At 47.4% G+C, this 21,084-nt stretch overlaps 1 long non-coding RNA gene across 1 annotated transcript; it reads left to right on the top strand.

Annotated features, from left to right (window-relative positions):
* The first annotated feature begins 6,136 nt into the window (after positions 1-6,136).
* On the top strand, positions 6,137-11,576 carry LOC141133092 (uncharacterized). The gene is made up of 2 exons (XR_012243009.1): positions 6,137-6,457; positions 10,253-11,576. It is a non-coding gene; the product is annotated as an uncharacterized lncRNA (long non-coding RNA).
* Positions 11,577-21,084: the final 9,508 nt, after the last annotated feature.

Below are 21,084 nucleotides of genomic sequence, written 5' to 3'. Positions count from 1 at the left end.
GACGGGATGATGAGGTCACTGACTCAACGTGGGTGCCTGATAGGAGAGAGGAGGAGGAGGAGGCACATCACCAACGAAGCAGGATGCCCAACAGGAGCCAGCCTAAGGGCAGCACACTGACTGCATCACACCCCAAAGCTTCGCATGTGCAGGGCGCTGCTGTCTCTGCACGTTATTCCAAAAGTTCTTTGGTGTGGGCCTTTTTTGAGTGCATCAGATCGCACCGCTGCTATTTGCAACATATGTCTCAAGCGTATCTCGCGTGGCCAAAACATCTCCCGCTTGGACACCACATGCTTGACCAGACATATGTTGACCTGCCATGCAGTTCGTTGGCAAGCGTATCTAAAAGACCCACACCAAAGAACAAAGAGGACCTCTCCTTGCTCCTCATCAGCTGAGATCTCCAACCCCACTATACCTTCAGTCCTCTCTGAGACCTGCACTGAGAGGAATGAAGGTGTTGAATTAGGTGTGTCACAGCAAAGTACTTTTTGGTACACCAACGTCAGATTGTACCAGGCAAATTTCCCTGCCCCAGCTGCTGCACCGCCGAAAGAAGTTCGCTCCCAGCCATCCACATGCCGAGCGGTTGAATGCTAGATTGGCAAAATTGCTAGCACTTCAACTGCTGCCTTTTCAGTTGGTAGACTCTTCCCCCTTTCGTGAGTTTGTGGAATGTGCGGTTCCTCAGTGGCAGGTACCCAAACGCCACTTTTTCTCACGGAAGGCGATTCCGGCTCTCTACCGGCATGTGGAAGGCAATGTCCATGCCTCGCTGGACAGGGCGGTCAGCGGTAAGGTGCATATTACCGCTGACTCATGGTCCAGCAGGCATGGACAGGGACGTTACCTAAAATTCACCGCGCATTGGGTGACTCTGCTGGCAGCTGGGAAGGATGCAGGAAAAGGTGCAGTAGTGTTGGAGGTTGTTCCGCCACCATGCCTCCAAAATGCCACTACTAATGATTGTGACACACCTCTCTCCTCCACCCCCTCCTCTTCTTCTTCCTCCATGGCCTCTTCCTGTGCTTTGTCCTCGGAACCAGCGGTGCTCCGTAGCCGTTCAAGGGGCTAAACAAGTATGCAGGCCAAAAGATGCCATGCGGTGCATGAGCTAGTGTGCTTGGGGGACAGGAGCCACACTGGGGCAGAGGTTCTGTCAGCTCTGCAGGGGCAGGTTCAGAGGTGGTTGATGCCATGCCAACTTAAGGCAGGAATGGTGGTTTGCGACAATGGCACCAACCTCCTCTCTGCCCTCCGACAGGGACAAATGACCCATGTGCCCTGTTTGGCTCACGTCCTTAACTTGGTGGTGCAGCGGTTCTTGGGCAGGTACCCGGGCTTACAGGATGTCCTGAGGCAGGCCAGGAAAGTCTGTGTGCATTTCCACCAGTCATATAATGCCAGTGCTCGGCTGGCGGCTGGCAGACCTCCAAAAGGAGTTTAACCTTCCCAAGAACCGCCTAATCTGTGACATGCCCACCAGGTGGAACTCAACGTTGGCCATGCTGCAGTGGCTGTACATGCAGCAGAGGGCCATCAATGAGTACCTGTGCGACTACGGCACCAGGACAGGGTCCGGGGAGCTTGTTTTTTTTCCCCACGCCAGTGGGCCATGATCAGGGATGCATACACTGTCCTGTCACCATTTGAGGAGGCCACGAGGATGGTGAGCAGTGACAGTGCATGCATCAGTGACACTGTCCTCCTTGTCCACCTGTTGGAGCACACTCTGCGTGGAATAATGGACAGGGCACTTGAGGAAGAACAGAGGCAGGAAGATGAGGACTTCCCTAGCTCTCAAGGCCCCCTTTATCCAGACAGTGTTCCTGCGTGCCCGCCGATCACAAAGGAAGAGGAGGAGGAGGATTGTGTCAGTATGGAGGTGGAGCCTGGCACTCAGCATCAGCAGCAGTCTTTAAGGGATCAGTCCCAAGAAACACATGGACTTGTACGTGGCTGGGAGGAGGTGGCTGCGGACCATGTCGTCCTTAGTGACCCAGAGGACTCCAGACCGAATGCCTCAGCAAACCTACGCTGCATGGCCTCCATGATCCTGCAAAGCCTGCGTAAAGATCCTCGTATTCGTGGTATCAAGGAGAAGGACCAATACTGGCTGGCAACCCTCCTTGATCCACGTTACAAGGGTAAGGTTGCGGACCTTATCTTGCCATCGCAGAGGGAGCAGAGGATGAAACATCTTCGGGAGGCCTTGCAGAAAGGTCTGTGCAACGCGTTCCCAGAGACTGGGAGGTTACAAACTCCTGTTTCTGGACAACGTGTTGCTGAGGCTTCGGTCAGTCAAAGAAGGAGTGGTGGGGAAGGTGGCCGTCTGACCGATGCGTTCAGACAATTTTTTAGTCCGCAGCCCCAAGGTATGTTCGGTTCCAGCAACCATCGCCAGCGTCTGTTTTACATGGTGCAGGAATACCTAGGGGCAAGATCTGACTTGGACACCTTTCCCACCGAAAATCCTCTGGGTTACTGGGTCTTGAGGATGGATCACTGGCCAGAGCTTGCACAGTATGCAATTGAGCTACTGGCCTGTCCTGCATCCAGCGTTCTTTCGGAACGCACATTCAGTGCTGCTGGAGGCTTTGTAACCGATCACAGGGTGCGTCTGTCTACCGACTCGGTCGATCGACTGACCTTCATAAAAATGAATCAGTCTTGGATCATCACCAGCTACAAAGCACCTGATGCTGATGTAACCGAATAATTTTTTTTGAAATCTCAGATCCCTTCAAAGACTGGCTATGTTGATGCTGAGTGACTATCCTGAGTAATTATCCTCTTCCTCCTCAATGAGCATGCTGATAGCTTTTAAGAACATTTTTGGTTCTGGGCGCCGCCACCAGTGCCTAAGGCCCAATTTTTCAGCCCCTGTTTAACAGGGGCGTGTAATTACAATTTTTGATGCAATACTTTGCAGCAGGGCTCATTCCTGCGTTCCAACTAGAGTATCTGTGAGGGGTTGCAGTGTTGTGGCACCAGCACCAGTGCCTAAGGCCTAATTTTTCAGCCCCTGTTTAACAGGGCGTGTAATTACAATTTTTGATGCAATACTTTGCAGCAGGGCTCGTTTCTGCATTCCAACTAGAGTATCTGTGAGGGGATGCAGTGTTGTGGCACCAGCACCAGTGCCTAAGGCCCAATTTTTCAGCCCCTGTTCAACACCAGCACCACTACCACCACCAAAGGCCCAATTTTTCTGCCCCTGTTCAACAGGGGCATGTAATTACAATTCTTTATCTAATATTTCACAGCAGGGCCCTGTGAGGGCTTACAGTGTTGTGGCCACAACAACACCTAAGGCCCAAATTTCTGCTGAGTATATAGGGCAGGCCCCTACTTTCAAACATCCAACTTACAAACGACTCCTACTTGCAAATGGAAGGAGACAACAGGAAGTGAGATGAAATCTACCCCTAGGAAGGGAAATTCTCTCCTGTAAGAGTTAATATGGGAAAAACATTTCTCCTTTCCACTGATGCTTTATCACCAATCCTTGTTTCACAAAAAAACCCACATTTTCAAAAAACATTTGTCATTGTGACAAAAAGTGAGGTGAAATCTTCTGAAGAGGAGCACAGACAGCAAAACAAATGTCACAGGGGTGATAACCCTTCCCTATGTTTTCCAAAAAGCTTAAAATAGATTTTTTGGCTGGAGCTAAACACGTTAAAAATGTACCAGTTCAAAATTACAAACAGATTCTACTTAACAACAAACCTACAGTCCCTGTCTTGTTTGCACCACCTGTATACTGCTGTTCAGAGTACAGAGCCTGTATACTGCTGTTTCCTTTTTTAATTTGGGTGTGGGGTTCCCCTTAATATCCATACAAGACCCAAAGGGCCTGGTAATGGACTGGGGGGTACCCATGCCGTTTGTCTCACTGAATTTCATCCATTTTGCTAGGACCCGACATTACATTAAAGCCGCAAGCAGTTTTAAATGACTTTTTTTCCTTTAAAAATGACATTTTGTGCAGGGACTGTTCTAAGCACGGTAAACACGCGCCACTTTACAGGCATACTATAGACACCCCCCAGGTACGATATTTAAAAGGAATATTTCACTTTTTTTTTACTTTAAGCATCATTAAAATCACTGCTCCCGAAAAAACTGACGTTTTTAAAAGTTTCTTTTGCATTGATCCATGTCCCCTTGGGGCAGGACCCGGGTCCCCAAACCCTTTTTAGTACAATACCATGCAAATTAGCCTTTAAAATGAGCACTTTTGATTTTGAACGTTCGAGTCCCATAGACGTCGATAGGGGGTTCTAACGTTCGTGCGAATTTTCGGTCGAACCGAACCGGGGGGTGTTCGGCTCATCCCTAGCCAGGAGTTTCAATATGTAAATTATTTTAATTCAACTTAAGAAAGAGTTACAAACATAAAACATCACCATAAAAAAGCTGATACAGCAATCTTCCAATATACTAACATCTCAAGCTCAACACAACATAGATACACTGACAAACATTTATAAAAGTTTTATCTTCTGGGACCCTATTATAATAACAATATGTATGAGCCAGAAGTTTCAGAGTTCCTGGGTCCATTCCTGCTGGAGGAGACCCATGTGCGAAAGCTCTGCCCCTGGGGCAGGAGTGCTAGAGAAGCCTTTGTGAAGACATCAAGGTCCCAGCTAGGCTTAGCTGGGGATGGAGTTGGGTCTGTAGAAGCTCACTGGAGAGGTCCAGGAGGAAGTTGGTGGGAAAGAGTCCAGCTGTCCTATGATGGTGTGAGTCTACATCTCCCTCACTAGGAAGAGCCTGGTGGATATTGGCAGGAGGCAACAGTTGATCCTGTGACTATGTGAGTAGATGACCCCAGCTCTGAAGCATAATGACTGTGTGTAGCTTTTAAATCTGGAAGGAGTACAGGTCACCAACAGCATTGAGATTCTGTGGGACATTCAACTTTGTACAGCTCAGCCAGAAGTAAAAATCCTCAAGTTGCTCAGTTCTACAGTTTAGCATGGTATCCCATGCTCCCTATCCATTTCAGCAACAGAAAGAGGGGACTAGGGTGTCCCCAGAAAGCAAAAAAGGGAATGGTCAACAACGGCTTATGGTACAAAAATGCAAAAAGGCTTTATTAAGGGGGGGGGGGGGTATTTACATATACAAAAACATCCCTATCCGTTTCCAAGGTCATGGTTCCCAATAAAAACCCAAACACGAAAAGAAACCCTTAGACTGTTCTTTGAATCCAGAGGAAGAGTGCAGAAATGCTGTGTGCCTGGCTGTGTGCGCTCTAAGGGGGGATTAAGACCAAAAGTCACCAGCACCTCTTTAGGGGTTTAGCTACACATACAATTACATTTTTAAATTATTTTTTTACACAGATACATGAATGAATTGGGCATGTACATGTATGTTGTAAAGGTAGAATTTTTATGCCCGCTATAATTTCCCCTGGGGACAGCCTAATATCTGCACCACAGATTGGTTGCAGAGCTAGTCAGGAGGACTGTGGTAGCACAGGCAGTGGAAAGGGGTAGCTGCAGCCAGGAGGGCTGGCAGTGCATGAAGAGGTAGTACTGGAGCAGTAGCCACATAACACTTAACACATTATCATTTCTGATAGCACTGGTTTATTAATAAAATCTATTATGCCTAAGCAGATCTCACCTATATAATTAGTATGATGACCTACATCCTGAATGGTGGCACCTGTTCTGTGGCAAGCATAGGTTTGATTCTGGTGAGCAAGCAACTAGCACAAAACAGGATGTTCCCGTAATGTGGCTTAATCAAGTTCCTTCTTGAGCAGAAAACCACAGGATGAGGACATGACAACTCATCTCACAGCTAGAGAAATTATGTTCTCCTGTATACATGATGTCAGCAAGCAATATACAGACGAATTTGCCACAGAATATACCATAAATACTTTTGTTATGACATTTGTAGGAACAGATCAGATGAGATTTTCCCAGACAGTATTCTTGAGCGTTGTTCTTGGACAACCCTCCAACCAGTCCCAGTCACATGTGGCTCAGGTCCCTCTGATGTCAATGCAGTGTATAAGTAGTATGCTCTTAAAGTATATCCAATCCCAAATACAAGAGTGAGTGCAGTCTGGTACAAATCTAGTGTTCTTGTAACTTTCTATGTATAGGGAGGCCCGGAGTGAAAATGAGGAAGGAATGATAAAGGAGGGCCGGGCATGACAGTGTGGAGAAGGAGACACAAGAGGGGTTAATTAGAAATAAGGAATGGGAGTGTCTAGGAAGGGTGGTGGAAGATAGGAACTTGTAAAAGGGGGAGTGGCATTACTTAAGGGGAGAGGTGGAGCCAGGAAGGGGCAGTGGAGAGAAAGAAGACACAGGAGGAGGCAGTTTTATTCACTGCTCCTCCAGCATCAGCATGGAGGACAGGACACCATCCTGGCGAGGCTGAGGGCTGCGACGGCGACGAGAGGAGTGGACTGGCTGAAGAGGCAAGTCGGGGCACTGATATTGGATGAGGAGGGATCGTGGACAGTGGAAGAGACCCATCACGTGCGGAGGTCGCGGCCTCCGGCGTGTTTTTCACCAGGGCCGCCATCGCGGCCTGCTCGGCAGACAGGGAGCCCTCGGGGGGACCGATCAGCGCCCCCAGCGAAGCGGACACAGCGACAGGATAACTCAGGGCCCGGGCGGTCTGCACGCCGCAGGCCTACTCCGGGGGGCGGGGCCACGGGCCGTTATGGCGCCGCTTCACCGCCAGAGTTTCACAGGCCTCAGAGTGAGGGTTTAACACATGGGGGTGGCAGAACAGGCAGGGGGGCTAAGGGGGGGAGTAGTGAGGACACAGTGGCCACCGGAGGGGGATTAGAGCGGTCAGCAAGGCTGTGGGTGGGCGGGGCTTAGCCAACAGACTGGCACATGGACAGAAGGATGGCGGTGGTGGTCACAAGCAGGCCGATCGGTGCAGCCAGGGCGACTCCTAGTGGTGGTTCAGGAAGAAGTATAGCGGCAGGAGAGAGTCGGCCCTTATATGATCAGATCTTCACGGCTTCCGGGGCCTCTTCACCCGGGGGGCTGACAACGCCAACTGTCAGGGAGCAGGACGATCGCTCGGAAGGTGAGGTGTCCGACAGCGAAGAACAACAAGTGCCAGCAGGAGAGACCAATCGGAGGCGGTGGGGGCGTGCTCCCAGACAGCCCGGTGAGTCCAGCAATGATTTATCTGTGATTAAGGCATTACATGACTTATTAGGGGTCGTAACAGCGGGTACAGTGGGGATAAAGGGGGGGGGGGGGCGCCTGATCAGCAATTGGCGGCTCCAAGGCCGGCCAGTTCTGGATCAGGGGCGCAATTGAAGGATTTATCGAAAGGATTGCAGAATTTGGTGGGTAGATTTGAACTGGTACAGGAACAGCTGCCGCAGGTGGCCCTTGGAAGGGAACGGTAACCGGGGGGGAAAGAGGTGCTATGGCGACTAGGGAAGGGTGCAGAGGGTGCCGGACCCCTCTGGGGCGGCAGCAGAAGGAGCGGGTCAAGGAAAAAAGGGGGGCTACAGAGGGGGCGGCAACAACGGCCAGAGTGGAGGTGGTGAGTATTGTGGATGCGGCGAAGGGCGAGGTATATGGGTGCTTTGAGGGTCCACTGGGAACACACTTAAAGCAGGAGGTTCGGGATAATATTGTCAAGGGTGAATATGTGGAGATATTTTTCCCTATTGCCGCTGGAAAAATTTAACCTGTGATAGGGTAAAACCGGATAATTCCAAGAAGGGGGGATGAAGAAAAAGGAGGTACAGGCTGATTCCGCGGACATTTACAAATTGTAAATTTGGGGGGTCCTGTAAGTTTAAGCACGAGTGCTTCAAAAAAAAAAAAAAAAAAAAAAAAAAAAAAAGGGAGGCGTCACAGCGAGCCTGCACATGAAAGGGACGACGCCGGAAAGGTGAAACGGAAGCAGCCTTTTCTAAGTAGGTATCCGGACTAGGTAGCGATGAGGCTATTGGTCACGGGGTTTGGGGAAGGTTTTCGTATACCATGTTCATGGGCAGTGGTTCCACCACTGACAAGAAATTAGAAGGTTAGTGGGGGGGAAAAAATTGGCAAAGGAAGTGGCTTTGGGTCGGATGGGGGGCCGTTTGTGGATAATACCTATACAGGATTTAGTTGTTTCACCTTGGGGGGTGGGGCCTAAGAAGGAACCGAACAAGTTCCGACTTATTCATCATTGGTCATTTCCTAAGGGGGTTTGGTGAATGATTTATCGATCCGGAAGCATGCACTGGGTCTTACACGTCATTCAACGTGGCAGTATGATGGGTGAGGAAGTATAGCAAAAGAGCCATTGATGGCAAGTCGGACATAGAATCCGCCTTCCGCTTGCTTCCGGGGCATCCGGATAGTTTCCGGCCGTTGGGTTGTTATTGGCAAGAACAGTTTTATGTAGACAAATGCTTACCTATGGGTTGCTTCATTTATGGTGCCATGTTTGACGCATTTAGCTCATTTCGGGAGTGGGTGGTTAGGGATGTGTCGGGCCTAGATTCGGTCATACATTAGTGCCTCCGACGTGTGTGCGATTCTGCTATCCACGTTGCAGCACTTCGCGGGCAGGTTTTTTGGAGTGCCTTTAGCAGAGGATAAACAGAAGCCCCGACGACGGAACTCAGTTTGTTGGGGGGATAGTGGTAGATGTGGAAACAGTGGAATGTCGCCTGCCCAGAGGTAAGTTGGAGAACTTATACAAAGTAATTTGAGGGATCCACAGACTGTGGTAAGTCCAGTTGAGGGCTTTGCAGTGGTTACTAGGTAAGTTGACTTTCGCTTGTAGGATAATCCCAATGGGGAGGGTGTTCTGTCGACGGCTGTCGGCAGCAACGGTAGGGGTCAAGGCACCTACATATTTGGTCGGGCTTAATAGGGAACACCGGGAGGACTTGAAGGTATGGTATGAGTTTCTGGAGTCGTACAACGGCAGATCGTTGTGGATGTCGGGCCCGGTGACATGGATTTAACTACGGACGCGGTAGGGGCTAAGGGTTATGGGGCGTTTTTTTCAAGGGCAGTGGAGTGCGGGTCCTTGGCCGCAAGTATGGGTGGAGGCAGGGTTCACGTAACCTGGTGTTACTGGAACTCTTTCCAGTAGTACCGGCGTTGGAACTTTGGGGGTGAGGCTTGTAGGAATATGAAATCGGGACTGAATTGTGCCAACAGGGGAGTGGTCCAGGTGATCAACCGCATGTCGGCGTCATCACCACCTGTACTAAGGCTATTGCGTAGGTTGGTGTTGAGGTGCTTGGGACTGCACATTTTCTTGTATGCTGGTCACATACCTGGAGTGTATAATACACTGGCTGATGCACGGTCTCGCTTTCGGTGGGACAGATTCAGAGAGTTGACCCCGGGCGCAGAGCAGGAGGGAGTCCCTTACACAGATTGGATGTGGGAGCTGGCATTGGAGTCGCCGCGGGATGGATTCGGCAGTCAGTGAGTGTAGCCACGTGGGCGCATTATACTAAGGTATGGAAGGAGTGGTTGTTAATGGTACAGGAGGCCAGGATTGGTAAGGACAGGGCGGAGGTAAGGTTGTGGGTTTTGTATTTTGTGTCTAGGAACATGGAACGTGGGGGATTGGTCTCTGCCATTGAGCGGAAGATGGCAGGCCTGTCATGATTTTACAACTGATGGGGGAGGAGGACGCAACAAAAGAGTTTGGGTGAAACAGGCTTAAAAAAAAAAAAAAAAAAAAAAGGGGGGGGGGTTTTCCGGAGGGGTCACATGAAATTGGTTATGAGACGGCCTGTCACGTTTGCCAGTCTGAGGGCCATATGTGGGATGTTGTGTTCAGTATGTATCTCAAGCTATGAGGTCTTACTGTTTTACTGCGGTATCTTCGCTGGCATTTTATGACTAAGGCATAAAGATGGGTCCTATTTATCAAAAATTCCAATTTATGTCGGTGTTCAGCAAATGCCTTTTCAGGGCAGGCTTGGAGGGGGAACAATACGCTTCACACTCCTTCCGCATAGGGGCGGCTACTGAAGCTGCCAGGTGTGGGTAGGATGAGGCGGCGGTGTGGAGGAACGGGAGGTGGGAATCAAGGAGATTCCGCATTTAAAAAAAAAAAAAAAAAAATAAATAAATAAATAAATAAATAAATAAAATACAATTTTAAAGAAAGAGAACAGGGGGAGGTAAACCGGATTTACGGGGTGTTTTAAATGAGGTTGTCAGTATGTGGGGATATGCTGGAGTATTGCTACCTTGGATGTTTTGTCGTCTCATTTCAGATGGAGGTTCCACACGCCTCATTTTCAGATGGAGGTTCCACACGCCTCATTTGGATCCTCGGTCATTTCTATGTGTGCTGGGATTGGGCATTTCGCGGAAAGAAGCTCATTTGCGGTGGTTGGGTACGCCTGGTATGAGGTGGGAGAGAGTAGTTTGGGAAGTGGTATGATATGAAAGTTGGACAGACCTCCCGATGTTTTGGTAATCCATGCAGGGGTTAGTGGTTTGGGGGGTACGTCCGGTCAGGGAGCTGATCACAGACATCAAGGCTGATTTTCTGCAGTTAAAGGCTGATTTTCCGGGTACTCTGCGGCTATGGTCGGACATATTTGCCCGGACAGTTTGGAGACGGGCTAGATTAGTGACTAGCATTCAGAAAACACGCATATGCATAAACAAAATGGTGGGGAGGTTGTGGTTAATAATGGAGGTTTAGTCATTGGGCATCTAGAATTAGAGACCAATGTTGGGCTCTATTGGATAAAGGATGGAGTTCATCTTTCAGATGGGGGATTGACCTCTAGTCTGGGCTTGCAGGAAGGGATTCAAAGGGCCCTGTGGGTGTGGAGGTGCCTTCAAGAGTAAGTTGGTCACTCTTTCAGGCTGTGGCGGAGTTGCTTGTTGGTCTCTGACGGTGGCAGTAAGAAGTTGGTAATCCAAAAGGGGTGGGGGGCTCATCGGCAAGATCAGCCCCTCCGGTGTATTCCATCATGGTGGATGGAATAAGGAGATGGTGGCACTGCGGGAAAGGGGGTGTCTCCGAGCGGCTACAGCGGGAGGCCTAACGGTTTTCAAAATGGTACCCGCAGTGCGTGGTGGTATATATATTTTTGGTATACATATTTGGTAAACAAGGTGAGTCGCCGTCAGAGACCAACGGACTGGGGTAAAATGTTATGGTATGGGTTTTATGTTGATTTGATAGTGGAGTTATCTGGTTGGTTTGTCTAATAAAAGCTGTTATGGCCATTTATACTCCAAAACAAGGTGTGGACTCAATTATTATAAATGGATATTAAAGTGGGTTGGAGTTTAGGTGCATAACAGTTAATTCATGGGGGTCATTTTGACTACACTGGTCAAGGGAGGCCCGGAGTGAAAATGAGGAAGGAATGATAAAGGAGGGCCGGGCATGACAGTGTGGAGAAGGAGACACAAGAGGGGTTAATTAGAAATAAGGAATGGGAGTGTCTAGGAAGGGTGGTGGAAGATAGGAACTTGTAAAAGGGGGAGTGGCATTACTTAAGGGGAGAGGTGGAGCCAGGAAGGGGCAGTGGAGAGAAAGAAGACACAGGAGGAGGCAGTTTTCCCACCCTCCCTCCCTATATATAGATATATATAAAATCAGAAGTGTATACAATTTATGTTGGGTGTTTGTTGTGATTTTTCTTTTTGTATTCCAGGTGGAAGACGGTCGTCATAACAGCGAATAAGGGGTGTTTACAGAGGGTGGCGGAGTTGCTTGTTGGTCTCTGACGGTGGCAGTAAGAAGTTGGTAATCCAAAAGGGGTGGGGGGCTCATCGGCAAGATCAGCCCCTCCGGTGTATTCCATCATGGTGGATGGAATAAGGAGATGGTGGCACTGCGGGAAAGGGGGTGTCTCCGAGCGGCTACAGCGGGAGGCCTAACGGTTTTCAAAATGGTACCCGCAGTGCGTGGTGGTATATATATTTTTGGTATACATATTTGGTAAACAAGGTGAGTCGCCGTCAGAGACCAACGGACTGGGGTAAAATGTTATGGTATGGGTTTTATGTTGATTTGATAGTGGAGTTATCTGGTTGGTTTGTCTAATAAAAGCTGTTATGGCCATTTATACTCCAAAACAAGGTGTGGACTCAATTATTATAAATGGATATTAAAGTGGGTTGGAGTTTAGGTGCATAACAGTTAATTCATGGGGGTCATTTTGACTACACTGGTCATGGACCATAGCTTTCCTAGTGAAGCACCACCCACCTGGAGGGCCGCTAGGAGATGACTGACCCCAAAGGTTGACCTAACCATGCAAGCTTCCCGACACCTCTGACACCTTAGGTTCGGACATGTTTCAAAGTTAGTAATGCAATCACATAGACACCAAACTGCAATAAAGTAATCAAGTGTATTTTACTGTAGAGTATTTTAAGCAGATAGGGCAGTAATAGCTTTGGCAGATATTATTTTCCAGTATTATACTATCACAATTAACACAGAAATGAAATGCATAAAAAATTACATTAAGTTGAAAGAAGTAATCAGTCAAACCTGACAGCAAGGCTGTGACCACAGGTGCGATAGGAAGGAGAGTGACCTTTTATATTAAACTGCTCCCTTCAACTCCTGATGCCACAGGCCCAATAAACTCTGTGAAACAAATATAGAACCAACCAAAAAGGTAACCCTAGAACTTCTGGGAAGAGTTCCCCTTAAATGTGTGCAGATATTGTGCACCAAGTCCTTTAAGTGGGAGGAAGAGTGGAGAAGTCCTTGTGGTGTAGATGTTCCGTGTCTTCAGCTAGCTTAACAAGGGCCCAGAGAGTTTCCAGTATAATTTCTCCAATGCTGTAAATAGCAAGTTAAAAGTGTCTCCTTGGTAAAAAAACTTTGCTGCAAATCAATTGCAGTGTCTCTAGGATGTATAGAGGGGGGCTTCTGCCCGCTCACCAATCCAAACGGGACCAGGCTCAAGGGAATAGAAAGGGACGGGTCCTGGAGCAGGCTCCTGAAGAATTTGTGCCTAGACGGAGACTCCTGGCCGTACGCCTTGCTGCTTTGTGATGCAGTGGGATCTGAGTTGAGGGTGATGAAGGTGACTCCCAACTCTCACCAAACCGAGAGGAATCTGGCAAGAATGGATGCGTCCACACACACACCCGCCGGATGCTCCCCCCGCTGCCTACGCCGCAGCTCCGGCTCATACTCCTCTGACCATCTGGGGCTCTGCTTGCAGCTGAAGGCTGTGGTCTCAAGAGAGCGACTTCTCCCCAGGCCAGGCTAAATAACACCTCTCCCAGCATTCTGTTCTTCCTCTCTGCCGGCTGGAACTTGTGGTCTGCAATAGTCTGGTTGCAGTGCGAATCCTGGCTCCTCTGACTACCATACTTGCCAACTTTCCCAAATTTCCCGGGGACATTCCCGGGATTTAGACCTTTTTCCCGGTTTTCGCATTTCTCAGGAAATGTCCCGGGAAACTTGTGTTTTCCTAGAGGTCCGCAGCCGCCGCCATTTTACAGAAGACCAAAACACCGAGAACAAACAAGAGGTCGAGTGGCTACCAATAGGAATTGAGCTGCGGCGCCCCCCCGCCCTGCTGCCGGTCTGTCTGTGACCTGTTGTAGGAAAGGCTGCAGAGCACGGGGTGGGCGGCGCCACTTCTCAATTTCTATTGGCGGCCACACGGCCAGGTCTGCCTCGATTTTCTACCACTCTGCCTCTTTAACTTCCTTCTGGTCTAGTGTAATGGACACTGCTGGGGGATACCTGATGTAAGGGGGGCACCCCCTTTGAGCCACGCCAAATATTTAGCTTAAACCATGCCCATTTTTTGCTTTTTTACATTTTTCTTCACCCCGCTACATCACACCTACAAATGAATGCCCCCACCCCCTAATTATAAATCTCTGCCTACAGACAAAAAAGTGTCCCTATAATTTTTTTTTTACAATGTTGGCAACTATGGACTACATGTCCCCAAATCCTCTGTTCTCATGTGAGTTCTCTGCTTGCAGCTGCCCTCAGGAATGAGGACACAATGCCCAGGCTCAGTACTAGAGGGAAATAAGCTCACTGCAGCCATTGTTACTGAACGTAACACAAGTAAGTTTAGTCAGCACCTGGCTAAGAGTTGAGGGGGGAAAGGTATTTCTAGTCAGGAGAGCAGTCTACTGTGACAACACTGCTTTTCAATAGATTTAGTTCAATGAGTGAGTGTTTTCATTCTAGGGCAGAAAGTGTGTTGCTGGCAAGATCACCAGGTAAAATTAGATTAAAGCAGCTCCCCTACATACAATCTGATTGTACAATCTCTATAAATCTTCTTTAGATTTACCAAAACTATGTAATATGAGGACAAACCTAAACTATTATTTCAAACTGTATCAATGCAGGCTAATCCTTTGTTTACATTTGTTGATGGTAGATTCAAAGTATTATATAATCAAATTTTATAGGGTATGGTTAGTTTCACCACTTCAGCTCCAGAAGGATTTACCCCCTTAATGACCAGGCCATTTTTTGTGATACGGCACTGCGCTACTTTAACTGACAATTGTGCGGTTGTGTGACATTGTACCCAAATAAAATTGATGTCCTTCTTTCCCCACAAATACAGCTTTCTTTTGGTGGTATTTGATCACCTCTGCGGTTATTATTTTTTGTGCTATAAACAATAAAAGACAGACAATTAAAGAAAATTTTTTTTTTACTTTCTTCTATAAAACATACCCAATAAAAAAAGTAAAATATCAAATTTATTCATCATTTTAGACCAATATGTATTCTGTTACATATTTTTGGTAAAGAAAAATCCCAATAAATGTATATTGATTAGTTTGCGCAAATCTTATCGCGTCTACAAATTATGGGATATTTTTATTTATTTATTTTCTTACTAGTAATGGCGGCGATCAGTGAATTACAGCGGGACTGCGATATTGCAGCGGACAAATCAGACACCTAACTGACACTTTTTAAAGGACCAGTGACACTAATACAGTAATCAGTGCTAAAAAATATGCATTGTCATTGTACTAATGACACTGCCTGGGAAGGGGTTAACATCAGGGGCGTTCAAAGGGTTAAATGTGTGCCTAGGTTGTGCTTACTCACTGTGGGGAGAGGTGCTTTGACTAGGGGAAGGCAGAGATCCATGTTCCTGCTTAGCAGAAACACAGGATCAGTACCTTCCCCTCTGACAGAATGACAATCTGCCTTGTTTACATAGGCATATTGCCGTTCTTCTTCTGTCCTGAACGATCGGCGGGACCCACTGATTGGCTCTTGCTGTGTCCAATCAGGAAGGCATCACATGTCACTGTACACTTCGACATTTCTCAATGTTTTGGCCTACAGCTATTTAGTTTTGTTCTATGTTTATAACTTGTGAAAGTAAAGTCTAAGTATAAAATTGTGAGCAAGACGGCTGAAGTCTAGCACCCAGAAAAAGCTGCAAACCAGCATCCGAGGAGAAGATTGTTTGAAGTGATAGGCGGCATATCGCAGGCATCATACTGTTGGAGCAGAGGTGAATATTGCAGACTCTGGTTCCAGATTTCAATAACACTATATTTTACTGTACCTTTCATGTCCAAACTGCCTGCCTGTTATGAAGATCCTCTTGCTCCAACACTAAGCAGATAAAGACTGCTGCCTTTTGTCTGTTTTTCATGATATGCATATTAAAGGGGTTGTAAATCCTCACAGTTTTTCAAAACCTTTTGTGCTACAGCACCCTCCCCCCCCCCTTTTTTCTTACCTGAACCCGATTGTTCTAGCGACGGGGACAAGCACAGCAGCTCCAGCCACTGTTCCAGGTCCTCATTGGATAGATTAATAGCAGCAGGAGCCATCGGCCGGGGCCGAGTCCTGCCGTCTGTGTCAATGGACGCAGCAGCAGCAGGACTCGGGAGTGTGTTTGCACGAGTGCCCCCTTGGAATGCGGCTCTCTGTGGGGGCACTCCAGAAGAGGAGGAGTCAGGACTGCCGCAGGGGGACCCCAGAAAAGGAGGGTTGGGGCTGCTCTGTGCAAAACCCTTGCACAGAGGAGGCAAGTATAACATGTCTGTTATTATAAAAAACAAAAAAAACAAAGCTTTACAATCACTTTAACCACTTCAGTACTGGGCACATCCCACCCTTCCTGCCCAGGCCAATTTTCAGCTTTCAGCGCTGTCACTTTTTAAATGACAATTGTGCGGTCATGCTACACTGTACCACAACAACATTTTTCTCATTTTGTTCATTTTGTTCCCACAAATAAAGCTTTCTTTTGGTAGTATTTGATCACCTCTGCATTTTTTTTTTTGCTAAAATTTTAAAAGAAAAAAAGTTTTTCTTTGTTTCTATTATAAAATGTTGTAAATAAGTACGTTTTCTCCTTCACTGATGGGTACTGATGAGGCTGCACTGACGGGCACTAATAAGGTGGCACTTATGGACACTGAGGAGGTGGCACCAATGAGGTGGCACTGATGGGCACTGATAGGCGGCACTGATATGCAGCACGGATGGCCATTGATAGGCGGCACTGATGGGCACTCATAGGTGGCACTGATTGGCACTAATGGGCACTAATAAGTGACACTAATGGGCACTGAAAGGCTGCACTGATGGGTACTTATGGGTGGCACTGACAGGTGGCACTGATGGGCACTGATAGGTGGCACTGATGGACAATGATAGATGGCATTGATAGGCATCCCTGATGGCCATCAGGCATTGCTGATGGGCACTGATTGGCATCATGTCTGGGCACTGACTGGCATCCCTGGTTGTCCAGGGTGGCATACCTGGTGGCCATCCATGATCAGCATCCCTGGTGGTCCTGGCAGCATCCCTGGTGGTCCTGGGCGGGCATCTGCGGGGGGGGGGGGGGGCTGCGCTGATAATCAATCAGCGCAGACCCCCCCCCCGGTCAGGAGAGCAGCCGATCGGCTCTCCTCTACTCGGGTCTGTCAGATGTGAGTGAGGAAAAGCTGATAAACAGCTTTTCCTATTTACACTGTGATCAGCCGTGATTGGAAGCAGCTGATCACGTGGTAAAGAGCCTCCATCAGAGGCTCTTTACCAAGGTTGGTGTTGCGTTGTGTCAGACTGACACGCTGCACCACCGATCGCCGCGCTGCACGCCCCCACGGGCGCACTCCGGCTGTTATCCTGAAAGACATCATATGACATCCAGTCAGGATAACTGAACCACAGCCCGGCCGTCATTTTGCTATAGGTCGGGCTGGAAGTGGTTAAATCAACGACTCTTGTAATTTTACTAAAACTGGTGCACACAGAATCTGTGCATAGTAACCAATCAGTTTCTAACTTCAGCTTGTTCAGTTAAGGTTTGACAATAAAACCTAGAAGGTGATTAGATACTATGCACAGCTGCATCAGATTCTTTGTGCATTCATTTTAGTAGCTCTCCCCCTAAGTGTGGAAGTCGGTGGTCATTGTAACAGCCAGGAAACTAGCATTTTACAAGGAATTCAGCAATAGCGAGCTTTCATATTTCTCTGACAGTTTGCTATAAAGTGGTTGAAAACCCTTACATATACCCACTGAAGTGACTAGCCTTAAGCCCCGTACACACGATCAGACTTTCCGACGGGAAATGTTGGATGTCAGGCTGTTGGTGGAAAATCCGTCCGTGTGTATGCTCCATCGGACAATTGTTGTCGGACTTTCGGCCAACAAATGTTGGCTAGCATGTTCTCAAATTTTCCGCCAACAAATGTGTGTTGTCAGATTTTCCGATCGTGTGTACACAAGTCCGTCGGACAAAAGTCCAAAGTACAAACACGCATGCTCGGAAGCAAGGACGAGCCAGAAGCGGTCGGTCTTGTAAACTAGCGTTCATAATGGAGAATTAACATTCGTGACGTGACAAATTATGAAATCTCCAAATGCAGCGCACAGTTCTCTTCTTATTTAATGGGATAATAATGAACCTGCTTTGCTGGTGATACTGATGGAGTTATTGCAAACAAATTTTCCAAGGCTTTTTTTTTCTAGTAATATCAAGAATAATATTATTATTCTTTTTTTGGGGGGGGGGGGCAAGTTACCACAACATCATTATCCCGTAATTTTTAGGATCAAAGATACAACTATGTTGGTGTCCCTTGTGGATTTTACATTGTATTTTTTTAAATGTAACTGCCTACTCCCAAACTGTCATTTGAAGTAAAACACATAGCCAAGCATTATTCTATGTGTATACACCCCTCCCCCACCGCCCCAAAGATGCTGCTTGCAGGACTTTTTTTTCCTGTCCTGCAAGTGCACCGCCCCGGTGTGAAAGCACTCAGGCTTTCACACTGGGGCTGCAGAAGAGGCCATTTAAAGATGCTATTTTTAGAGCAAAAACGCATGTAAAGCGCCTCAGTGTGAAAGGGGTCTAAAGCATACAGAGATAGTGACCAAGAGTACGTAATGTATGGCACAGCGTGCTGGGTCCAGTGGTATGAATTTTGTAACACCTTGTAAATTATATACTCAGAACCGCTATACTCTGTGTGCTGTGCTGTATGTTACATATTAAAGGCCTCGATAGGGTACTCCTGAATGCTGTACTCTGTACAATGGGTTTTGCATTACATACCCCTGAGCCCTGCACTCTATATGCTGGACTGCATATTATACACTTTACCACTGTTCTCTGTGTGCTGGGCTCTATTTTACATATTCCTGACCCCTGCACTCTGTACACAGGGCTATATGCTTCATATTTCAGAGAACAAGGGACGCTTAACATTGAATGTAAGTATCCTGTTTGCTGTTTTATTTTTTTCTGCACCCTGTGTGATATGCACTGCTCACAATTGCACAATACACACTCCTGAGCCCTATGTGTTATAAAGTCCTGAGTCCTGAGTCCTGTACATTTTGTTATTACACATTCCTGAACCATGTGTGATACACAGTTCTAAGGCCTCACTTATTACAGTTATTTGATGCCACTGTACTTCTCTCCTCTAAGGAAGGTGTGTCTGGGGGTGGAGCTTGGGTGTGGTTTGGGGTGGGGTTTGGGCGTGGTTGTGGGTGGGGATTTGGGCTGGGAGGATGAGTTCCTGCACCTATTTTCTGAGAAAAAAAGCCCTGCTGGGGGAGTGTGCCTAGATGGTGACTGGGGGAGTGCATAAATAGTTTGAAGCCTGAGAGAGCAGGGTTCTTTCCCAGGAGGAGAGGATCCCAGCCAGAAGGGCTAATGCCCTTCAGGTGAAGATTCAGCTTGTGATCTACGATTTCCCAATTGTGCAAAGTTGGGAGCCTATCCTGCCAAATTATGTTGAGGCTAATGCCGCGTACACACAAACAGAAATTCGGCCAGCAAAAGACCGATGAGAGCTTTTGGTTGGAAAATACAACGGTGTGTATGCTCCATCGGACTTTTGCTGGCCAAATTTCCACCAGCAAAAGATTGAGAGCATGTTCTCAATTTTTCCGCCGGAAAAAGTTTCTATCGGAAATTCCGTTCATGTGTATGCAATTCTGACGCGTAAAAAACCAAGCATGCTCAGAATCAAGTACAAGACGGAGCCGCTCAGTCTGTTAAAACGACCGTTCTTATGCCGCGTACACATGGTCGGACTTTTCGACCAGACTTGTCCGACGGACGCCGACGGACCAAATCCGGCGAACAATCCGATCGTGTGTGGGCTTCACTGGACCTTCAGCGGACTTTTCCAGTCGCAAATCTGACGGACTTTAGATTTGGAACATGCTTCAAATCTTTACGTCGTAACTTCGTCAGACCCAGAAATCTGCTCGTCTGTATGCTAGTCTGACGGACAAAAACCGACGCTTGGGCAGCTATTGCCTACTGGCTATCAACTTCCTTATTTTAGTCCGTTGTACGTCATCACCTACGAATCCGTCGGACTCTGGTATAATCGTGTGTAGGCAAGTCTGTTCGTTAAAAAGTCCGCCAAAAGTCAGTTGAAAGTCCGCTGGAAAGTCTGTCGGACCAGTCCAGTCAAGAAGTCTGACCGTGTGTACGCGGCATTAATGGAGATGGCACATTCATCACACTGCAAATTTCTAAATCTTTCAATGCAGCGCATTCTCTTCTTTATAATGCTAGAAGAATGAACTTGTTTTGCTGCTCATATTCACACAGAGTTCTCACAAACTGATTTCTTTTTTATTTATCGTGATTTCCTGAATAATCTTTTTAGTTTTTCAAGTCAGATCTCCCTAATAATGTTTAGAATTAATTTTTATAGTCATTTTTTTTTAATCAAGATCTCCTGTTTTTTTGTTTTTTTTTTAAATCATTTTATAGTGATCTCCATTTTTTTTTTTTTTGTATGTCACGTTTCCACAACACCATTATTATCTTGTATTTGTAAATCTCAAGGAGGTTGATTGGTGTCCCTTGTTAATCTGACATTGTGTTTTTTAATTGTACCTGCCTACTCACAAACTGTCCTTTTTGAAGTAAAACACATAGGCAAGTATTTCTGAAAAACAAATATCAATTTATTCTGGGTCATAACAAAATAAAGAGGAAGGCAAAGCTGGAGAAACTGGTGAAATTTGCCAAGCCTTTGTACCCCAGTGCAGACATCAATAATTTTACAGTCAAAATTGGTGGCCTGAGGAGTCCTTATAATAGTGAGCAAAATCCGGTCCAGGACTACAAGAGATCAGGAACAGCAGCAGATGACATATCTGTCCCCAGGCTGTGGTCATACACAGCCTGCATCTTTTGCCAGACCAGACTGAACTCAGGCCATCACTCTCTGGTCTTCCTTAGACGCTTCCTTCCAGGCTGTGGCTGTGGTGTTGGAGGTGTGGCAGGAAGTGGAGGAGGAGGACCTGGAGGAGGAGGAGGACCATGGTTCAACTCACAAATGTGGCTTTGACTTTTGAGTTGGCCCCTCAACCTCTTATTTAGGGCATTACTTCCTCACATAAGAGGCATTGGCCCTTCTGCATTTCCAGCATTTTGCAGGCTGTAATGTATGCAAAGTCCTCTTGAACACTGTAGGGGTTTCCGAGGGCCGCAGTAGCCTTCAGAAATAGGCCAATTGCTGCCTCCTTCACGTTACTCCTCTTCCTGGCACTTTTTGATGGAAGGCGGAGGGGAGGGACCTGCGATTCTGGCAGGCTACTGGGCCCGGCCACCTCCTGGCT

Source organism: Aquarana catesbeiana, linkage group LG03 (genome assembly GCF_042186555.1).
Source record: "Aquarana catesbeiana isolate 2022-GZ linkage group LG03, ASM4218655v1, whole genome shotgun sequence".
NCBI lineage: Eukaryota > Metazoa > Chordata > Amphibia > Anura > Ranidae > Aquarana > Aquarana catesbeiana.
The sequence above is the reverse complement of the archived record's forward strand: the minus strand, read 5'-3'. Positions and strand labels throughout refer to the sequence as shown.